Source organism: Rosa rugosa, chromosome 2 (assembly GCF_958449725.1).
Source record: "Rosa rugosa chromosome 2, drRosRugo1.1, whole genome shotgun sequence".
NCBI classification, from domain to species: domain Eukaryota; kingdom Viridiplantae; phylum Streptophyta; class Magnoliopsida; order Rosales; family Rosaceae; genus Rosa; species Rosa rugosa.
The window spans coordinates 57591599-57600396 of NC_084821.1; the positions used below are offsets into that span (position 1 = coordinate 57591599).

The window sequence follows — 8798 nt, forward strand, 5'->3', positions numbered from 1 at the left end:
ACCGAATTTCAGTTTTTACTTCTTTTCGTTTTGAAAAATGGATGTCCGTGTGAAGTCTTTAGTATTCGGATCATCATATCATGACCTGGGTGTCCCCAACGGTCGTGCCAAAGCCTATAAGTGTCAGAATCCCATAAGCCATCTCTCATGACATGGTTGGGTTCAGTGATGCGAATAGTGGTTGCATACAACCCACTAGAGCGACACATAAGTTTCTCTAATACTCGTTTATGTCCGTAGTAATTAGAGGTGATGCAAAGGAACTCTTGTCCATTCTCACAATGTGTTTCCACATGAAAATCATTGGCTCTTATATCTTTGAAATAATAAAGTTCAAATTAAAGTGTGTCCAAGACATGAAATAAAAGAATCGACACTTTATTAATAGCCAATGATTACATTAAAGTTTCGTAACTAAAAATCTAATTCAAAATTTACATAATTCTTGGAAAATAAAAGACTATAAAAATCTGCGGCATTTTATCTTCATCGCCAGATTTGAAGTCTTCTTTGACTCAATGTCTTGATCACCATGAGGTGGCTAGCTTCTTAGGTACATTTCAAACTCAGGTCTATTGATCAGATGTTCCATATCAGAAATAGACACCATGAAGAGGATTCTCCCTTGATTCAGGTGCATTGGCGCAATGTGCATGGTCCCTAGGACCTGAGGCGTTGGAAAATTATGACCATGGCCAACGTTGGCTTCATGGTTTCCAACCCTTCGTCCCTCAAAGTCACGGCTCCTACGGTCGCGTGATCGTCGCCTTTGGCGATTACCTTCATGAGCATTTCGATCATATGGATCATGACGTCTATGGCGACTTTCTCTAGCCATGGAACGATTCTCTTGGTGGTCATCTCGAAGCCTATCAATTTCTCTTCTCACAAGCTCGTTGCCATGTCTTTCAGCAGTGGCCATAGCTTCAATAAGCTGTTGAAAACTTGTGATCCGTCTTGCGTTTACATGAGTCCGGAATAAATTAGAGGACCTCATAGCATAGACAGGGAAGGTATCGAGGGTTTTCTCAATCAATTGGTCTTTTGTGATCGTCTTGCCACAGATGCGCATCATTGCTTTGATGCGGCGAGCTTCCGAATAAAATTGCATGACTGTATCAAAGTCAGAGAAGCGAAGATCATTTCATTTTGTTTCTAAATTTGGAAGGATGGAGTCACGAACATTACCATAACGTTCCTGAAGCGCTTGCCATAGCTTTATAGCGCTATCCTCATTCATGAACTCAAACTGGAGGTCTCTATCCATATGACGCATCATTAGGGCAAGTGCCTTGGAATTGTCAATCTCAGTTTGAGGGTCTGGAGCAGTTCCTTCAGAACAAAGCTCTTGGATTGTGTGCAATAGATCATGGGAAATAAGATGGAGCTCAATGTCCTGAGCTCACAATAGGTATCTTTTGCCTGCATAATTCAATGGAACAAAATTGAGTCCGTTCGAGTTTGACATCCTGAAAAGTGAAACAAGAACGAATTAGTTTCGGAGTCAATGCTTCCACGAAAACTAATATTAATAAGATTTCTGAGCTATGCTACCAAGAAATCGATTTCCACGTTTATTTGGACTACACCGAAACAATGATGTTTAATATGGTCAAAGATCGATGCTTGAGGTCGCTCTTAGTCCTACGATCACGAACACTCTTAGTTCGTATATAGCGTGAATCCCCACAATTCCGCTTATTTAAATAATCGAACTCACGTTCGTATATTGCAAATCCTGCAGAAAATAATGAAATTTAAAAGACAAGAAAGCAGGAACTTTAATCATAAAGACTTACTTGTTGAAATTCGGAGCAGATTCGCTTTTGAACAGCTCCCACTTGGATTGGTGTACAGGTCTCAAAACAACTCTAATAGGGCTGAAATTTGGAAGTCAGATAGAAGAGACAGAGGTGAATAACTTTGATGAAGAAAGAATTTTGATCAGAGATCCCGAACTAGACGTTTCGGGGCATGCAAGCAGACTGATATGCACAGGAACGAGAGGAAAGGTGAGAGGAGGAGGATGCAACGGGCATGCGGCGGTGCTGCAGGGCAGCAGGTGGCACACGGGTCTGCAGGGACTGCAGGGGCAGTGCACGGTATGGCTAGCTAGGGCTAGGAGCTTGCGGCAGTTGGTATTGGCCGAAACAGGAAAAACTGGGCAAAAAGTCGTTTCTGCCGGTTTTTCTGCAGGAGGATCAGTTGGTGTGATGGCAGGGTCAGAGGCTTCTGGACCGGTTCTTGGAGTATCGCTTCCGGTTCCTGAATCCTAAGACAGAGACGATGCTGCTGACAAAATTTGGTGGCAATTGGGTGTCCTGAAGGTGGTGAACCGGTGGAGAGATCACAGCGGATGGTTTGGGGCTTCCGGCGGCTGGTTCGGTAAGTTTCCGGCTGGTTTTGGTTGTGTTGCTACCAGTTCCGGACTCCTTGGGTCGGGGGCTACTAGTTGGGAGGCGGAGGCAATTAGGGTTTGAGGGTTTCGACTTGTTTTAGGGTTTTGGTTATTTGTTTTAGGGTTAGGGCTCGTGCTGATAACGTGTTGTAGGAAAATATGATTCGAGAGAAATTGTGTGTTCTATTATTGATAATAGGAGCCTTTTATATAGGGATTTACAGAGTACATACAAGGTAATAGAATCTGAATACAATTAGGAAATCTAGAACCTTCTCCTATTATAACTCTAGAACTAAACCCTAGTTTGAAGAGGCACACTATAATACAACATCCTTCGACACAATAGAAGTGTTCTTTAGCTGTAAAGTTGAGTATCCAATATGATCATAAAAACATAAAAAATTGAATATCCTACTTGGCCCCCGACAACACCAAACGTAGGTTAATTTTTAGTCTAGTTTTGGTTGGTCTTTTGGTTTATTCGGGGACTTGATACCATTAAAAGTTAAGCATCACCTTCTCTTACTAAATCTGTGACATATCCGGTGATGCATGTATTCTGGGACAGAGCCTTTATATTCATGAAACTTGATGGCATATTGTGCATTAACAAGAAAAGGTAGGTACTATAGCAATCTAGTAGAGAAAATTCAAGATACAGTAATTGATGAGTTTGAAAAAGTTTTCTAATTCCATGTTCCAACCCATCTAAATTCTTAATATTGGATATTTAAAAAGCAACTCCTATGAGGCTCTGAGTTATCAAAACTCAAGTACTACCAAGCAAACTCCTAGGCATTGTAATATTATAACGTCACACATATGAACACACAGAACTACATTGCACATTAGCAAAATCAGTTGTCAAAAATAACGCAAGAGTATGCAAATGTACCTCCCACTAGTCCCACTCCTCTTGACTTTGACTACCCTGATATGCCATCAAGAAAGGCTTCATCTTCTCAAGTACATAGCTAGAATCCAAAAGAAAAGGAATCAAAGAGAGAGGAGATGGGAAGAGGAGGATTTTGGGTGGAAATGAATGATTCTTGATCGATCTCTATTTACTGACTGTTTGAAATCAGAATGGAAATTATTAATGCTCTTATATCCCATGCATGATGGGTAATGACAGTTGCGGCTTTCTTTAATTCTTGATTCATATTATTATTATTATTATTCAGCTAAACTGAGAGTATAGATTTTGCATACACACATATACATATTCACATATACTGTTGCCTTTTTCCAGATGGGTTTTTGGTAACAAAGACATTCTTTCAACATAACTTCATGGCAACCTAGAAACAGAAACCACTAAAGTGTAGTCCTGATTTATAGTTTCTACTTACAGTTTTCATGGTGCTTTCTTCTTCCTTGGCAACTTCATCTTCAGCAGCAACAGAAACAGAAGCTGAAGCTCTTTTGAATTGGAAGTCAAGCCTTGACAATACAAGCATGTCTCTCTTGTCCTCATGGTTGGAAACAACAGCAGCACTTGTGATGTAGAGCGAATGGCGATAAGAATTGAAGAACAACTCGATCGTGGAAAATGAGGAAAACCCGGTTTGCTGCAACTTTGACATTCGGTGTCCGAATCGTGATTGCTATAACTTTCTGGAAATGGAACGACGCTAGGAACAAAAATTGTCTCTTTGCCACGACGTGTGGGCTTTTTCGGGCTTTCGGGGTCGTTTAGAGCCTCAAAACTGCAATTTACTATTTTTCAGAATTTTTGGTTTTCTAGTTTGTTTTGGATTTGTTTTGTTTTTATTCGTGGGCTTTAGGGTTTCATTGTTAGTCGCCCTAGGGTTTCTTTTCTCATATATAAGCAACCTTAAACGGCTGCAAGACCTATCTTTTATCATATTATCAATCAAATTGAGAGTTTTCTCTTTCATCTCTGGTGGACTCTAGAATCTTTGTTTTAGGTTTATTGCTTATAAACCTAGGGTTATTTTCCTACTGCGTCAACTTGCAATTGGGTTGGGATTTCCTGCAAGAACTTTGGAAGCATCAACCTGTTAGCTAAATTTAAAGCTATTGATTTTCCTTATTCTTCTGAAAATATGTCGATTGTAATATATGGAAATAAGGGTCTCCCGCAGAGGATTAAGTTAAACTAAAAGGTTCAACAAAAGTCACAAAACGTGACTGCAGTTCCTACTGAACAGCAGTCGAAAAACAAACTAAGAATCTAACCAAAACAACCCAGAAAAATACGAAAATTTACAGAGACGTACCAGACACACAAGGCATTCAGCACACAAAATTTGGTGAATTTTGGAGTTGACTTGCTATGGGAATAAAATACAGAAAAACAGGGAACAGAAAGAAAAACGAAACTGAAACAGATTTGAAGTTGGTTGATATCAAGGTGATGAATTTAGCTAGGAAGGAAGTATCCACCCCCAACAATCACACACAACACACTTTGTCCAATTTACTACCAATTAACTTAGTTGAAGACGCTCAGATTGGTTCGGTACGCTTGAACACAACCTATTACTCTTTCTTACTTTGTACGCTAGGCAGGAAGTGCTCTACACCTAGACTATTCCCAAGCAATGCAACCTAAAGGTACGTTTATCAGATTGAACATGCAGAGATCATTACGTTTGAAAAGAGTTTGAGCAATCACTAGGCATCGCAAATAACTTAGAGCCTTGCTAAACCTAAGGTTTTGTTTACTTGCTAGTTAAAACTACCAATTACTTCTCTAGATAATTTGAGGAATCCAACTATTGATCCAGGCATCAAACAATCAAAGTATTAGAACCCTAGCATGCATACTAAGTAGGCCTCCAAAGCATACAGACATAGAATTCATCAATGAGAAATCGGTAAACAAAACCTCAACTATATTAATTGGAAAACAAATTGAATGTCAAAGCATGTTATGGATCATGTCTAGGGGCTTCAACTGCCCCCTAACTACTGGAAATTTAGTTACACATAATGGGAATCAAAAACACAAAGGAGTTCATGGAGAAAGAAGACAACAAAAATCAGAAAATTGGAAAATACGGATCAGCGATCGATCTCTGGTGTGCAGCAATCGATCGTTTCTGGCAAGGTTGTAGTTCTTTTTCTTCTCAAGCTCTTATGCGTCTATGCTTCTTCGTATGTGAGATGGTGTGTTTCTTGAACGTCCAAGGAGAGATTTTATTCAGTTTGTAACTCTTTCCTTCTTTCCTTTTGGGACTCTAACTCCTTGGCTTCAACGGTAAGCCCCTTAGTTAATGTTCTGATTGATTTAGGATTCATTGACATCCTTCTAACCAATAAGAGCAGCCAAGAGAATTAATTGCTGAATATATTTTCCTTCATTTTGCCTTAAGCTTCCTTGATTCATCAAGAGTCCACAATTCTCCATCAATGGCACATATCTCCTTCCTTTTGCTCTTATTTCTTTCCTTACTTCGGAAAACCTAATAAACATAAAAACAACTAAATTAACCAGAAAATAAGATAAACTAACAAAGTAAATATGAGAATTAACAACATTATTATCGCATAATTATGATCCTATCACAACCATATAAACCTCACTGGTTCTGGTTTGAGAGGTACACTTCATACTTTGAGTTTCTCGACTTTCCCAAATCTCATGAGCCTTAACTTCAGCCATAACGCCTTTTTCAGAACAATTCCCCCAAGTTTAGGTAACTTGTCTAGTCTTGAAATCCTTGATCTTTCTCAAAATAACACTAATGGGTCCATTCCTGATGAGTTTGTAATGCTAGGCAACTCATCCATTCTTTCATTTGAGAAAAATCAAATTTCTGGTCAAATTCCTCAAGAAATGTACAAGCTAAGTTCAATTAGTGTGATTGACATATCAGTCAACAATATCACTGGTTCAATCCCAGAATCTATACGAAACCTGTCCAACTTATTTGTTCTAAACCTTCATCAAAACGCTTTGTCAGGATTGCTTCCTTCCAGTATTGGAAACCTGACTAGGTTGAAAGTGTTGTACTTGATGGATAATCAATTATCCGGAGCCATCCCAAATGAAGTAGGAAAGCTCAAGTTTCTTTCCGATATAAGATTGGTAAATAACAAACTAAATGGTAAAATTCCTCTAGAGATAAACAACCTTATATATTTGAAGAATTTTTGGTTGAGCAACAACAGTTTGTTTGGTTCTATTCCCGGAGATATATGCAGTGGTGGATTGCTTGAAATATTTACAGCACATAATAATCAGTTGACAGGTCCCATAGCTAGAAGCTTGAGAAACTGCACCAGCTTAACTAGGTTGAGGCTTGAAAGAAACCAGCTATAAGGAAACATAAGTGAAGAGCTTGGCATTTATCTGAAATTGAATTAGATTGATATGAGTTATAACAGACTGTATGGAGAGCTTTCTAAGAACTGGGGGAAGTGCCAAAACTTGCAAAGCTAAAGACTCGGCAACAATAGAATTTCAGGGAGAATTCCTCATCTTGAGGGATCTGAGCTACATGTACTTGACATGTCGTCGAATAGTCTCGTTGGGTCAATCCCAAAAGAACTAGGAAAGTTGTCATCCTTGTTCAACCTCAGCCTTGTGAACAATAGACTTTCGGGCAGTGTCCCATTAGAGATTGGAATGTTGTCCAATCTGCAATATCTTAACTTAGGAGCAAACATTTGACCGGATTGATTCCAGAGCAATTAGACGGGTGCAGAAAGTCGTTAAGCTTGAATTTGAGCAGAAATAGATTTCGTGAGAGCATTCCTCTTGAGATGGCATGGGAAGCATACAATCTCTACAAATTCTTGATCTGAGACATAATTTGCTAATGAATAGAATACCAGCACAGCTTGGAGGGTTGCAAAAGCTAGAAGCATTGAATCTCTCTCACAATGAGCTCTTGGGTTCAATCCCATCCTCTTTTGATAACATGTTGAGCTTGACAGTTGTTGACATATTTTACAGTCAATATATTTATTGGTTTCCTGATGTTGTCTCACGTTTTCAATAAAACCATTGTCTAATGGATAGGATAGAGGTCTTCTAAACCTTTGGTATAGGTTCAAATCCTGTTGGACGCAGTTTATTTCCATATATATATATATATATATATATATATATATTATTGGAGGGTCCTCTTCCCAACAATAAAGCATTCCAGGAAGCTCCAGTTGGAGCTTTGGAGAATAACAAAGGGTTGTGTGGTAATCAAAGGTTTGAATGCTTGCATATCTATAACAAGGGGTGGGAAAAAGAGTAACAAATCTACTATTTTCATCATAGTCCTTGTTTTAGGTATTGTAGTTTTTGTATTTGTAGTAGTTGGAGTTCTGTATATGATATGCCATACCCGAGAACCGCAAAATGAAAACCAGTTTGAAGTTTGGAGCTTGGATAGATTACTTGTGTATGAAGACATCGTTGAAGCTACAGAGTCATTCAACTCCAAACATTGTGTAGGAGTAGGAGGGACTACAAGTGTTTATAAAGCTCAACTGCAAACAGGTCGGATTGTTGCAGTAAAGAAACTTCACAAGCTGCAGAATAGTGGTGGAGAAGCAATTCTGAAGGCTTTTGAGAGTGAGATTCGTACTCTTTCAGAAATCCGTCACCGCAACATATTGAAGCTTTATGGTTTATGTGCACATCAACGGCACCCTCTTTTGCTTTACGAGTTCATAGAAGGAGGAAGCTTGAAAAACATATTGACTGATGAAAACTATGCAAGTAATTATGGATGGATGGAGAGGGTGAATGTTGTCAAAGATGTTGCAAATGCATTATCTTATATGCACCATGATTGCTCGCCTTCAATAGTTCATCGAGACATATCAAGCAAGAACATCCTGCTGGATTTAGAGTATGGAGCTTATGTATCTGATTTACAGCTAGGCTTTTGAAGCCTAATGCTTCTAATTGGACAACATTTGCGGGCACATTTGGATATAGTGCTCCAGAGTTGGCATACACAGAGGAACCAAATGAGAAATGTGATGTTTACAGCTTTGGAGTGGTAGCATTGGAAGTGATCACGGGAAAGCATCCTGGAGATCTCATCTCCTACTTTTTGTCACTTTCATCAACATCAACAGAACTTCACACTAATGCACTTTAGAGAACCAAATCCTTTTTCAATACCCCACTGGACAAAGAAACATGCCAAACAAAAAAATGGGTAAAGCCCATATATTGTAGGGCAAGAAACTTGATTATTGAGTTTAGAGTAAAGTCTACGTGTTTGGTACATGCATGTGATTCACCATAAGGACCTTCTCTTTCTTTCATTCTTATTTCAAGTGGTAAACATGCTCAAAATTCAAAATTAACTTATCGAAAGTAAATTCCCCAGATGAATTATTTGAATCATGGCGTATTTATATGTAAAAACTCTTATGATCGATCGTTGGTCTTTATAGTACTATTTTTTTTTCTCCG

At 38.8% G+C, this 8798-nt stretch overlaps 1 pseudogene; it reads left to right on the top strand.

Moving 5' to 3' along the window:
• Positions 1-6011: 6011 nt before the first annotated feature.
• On the top strand, positions 6012-8478 carry LOC133731127 (MDIS1-interacting receptor like kinase 2-like; annotated as a pseudogene).
• Positions 8479-8798: the final 320 nt, after the last annotated feature.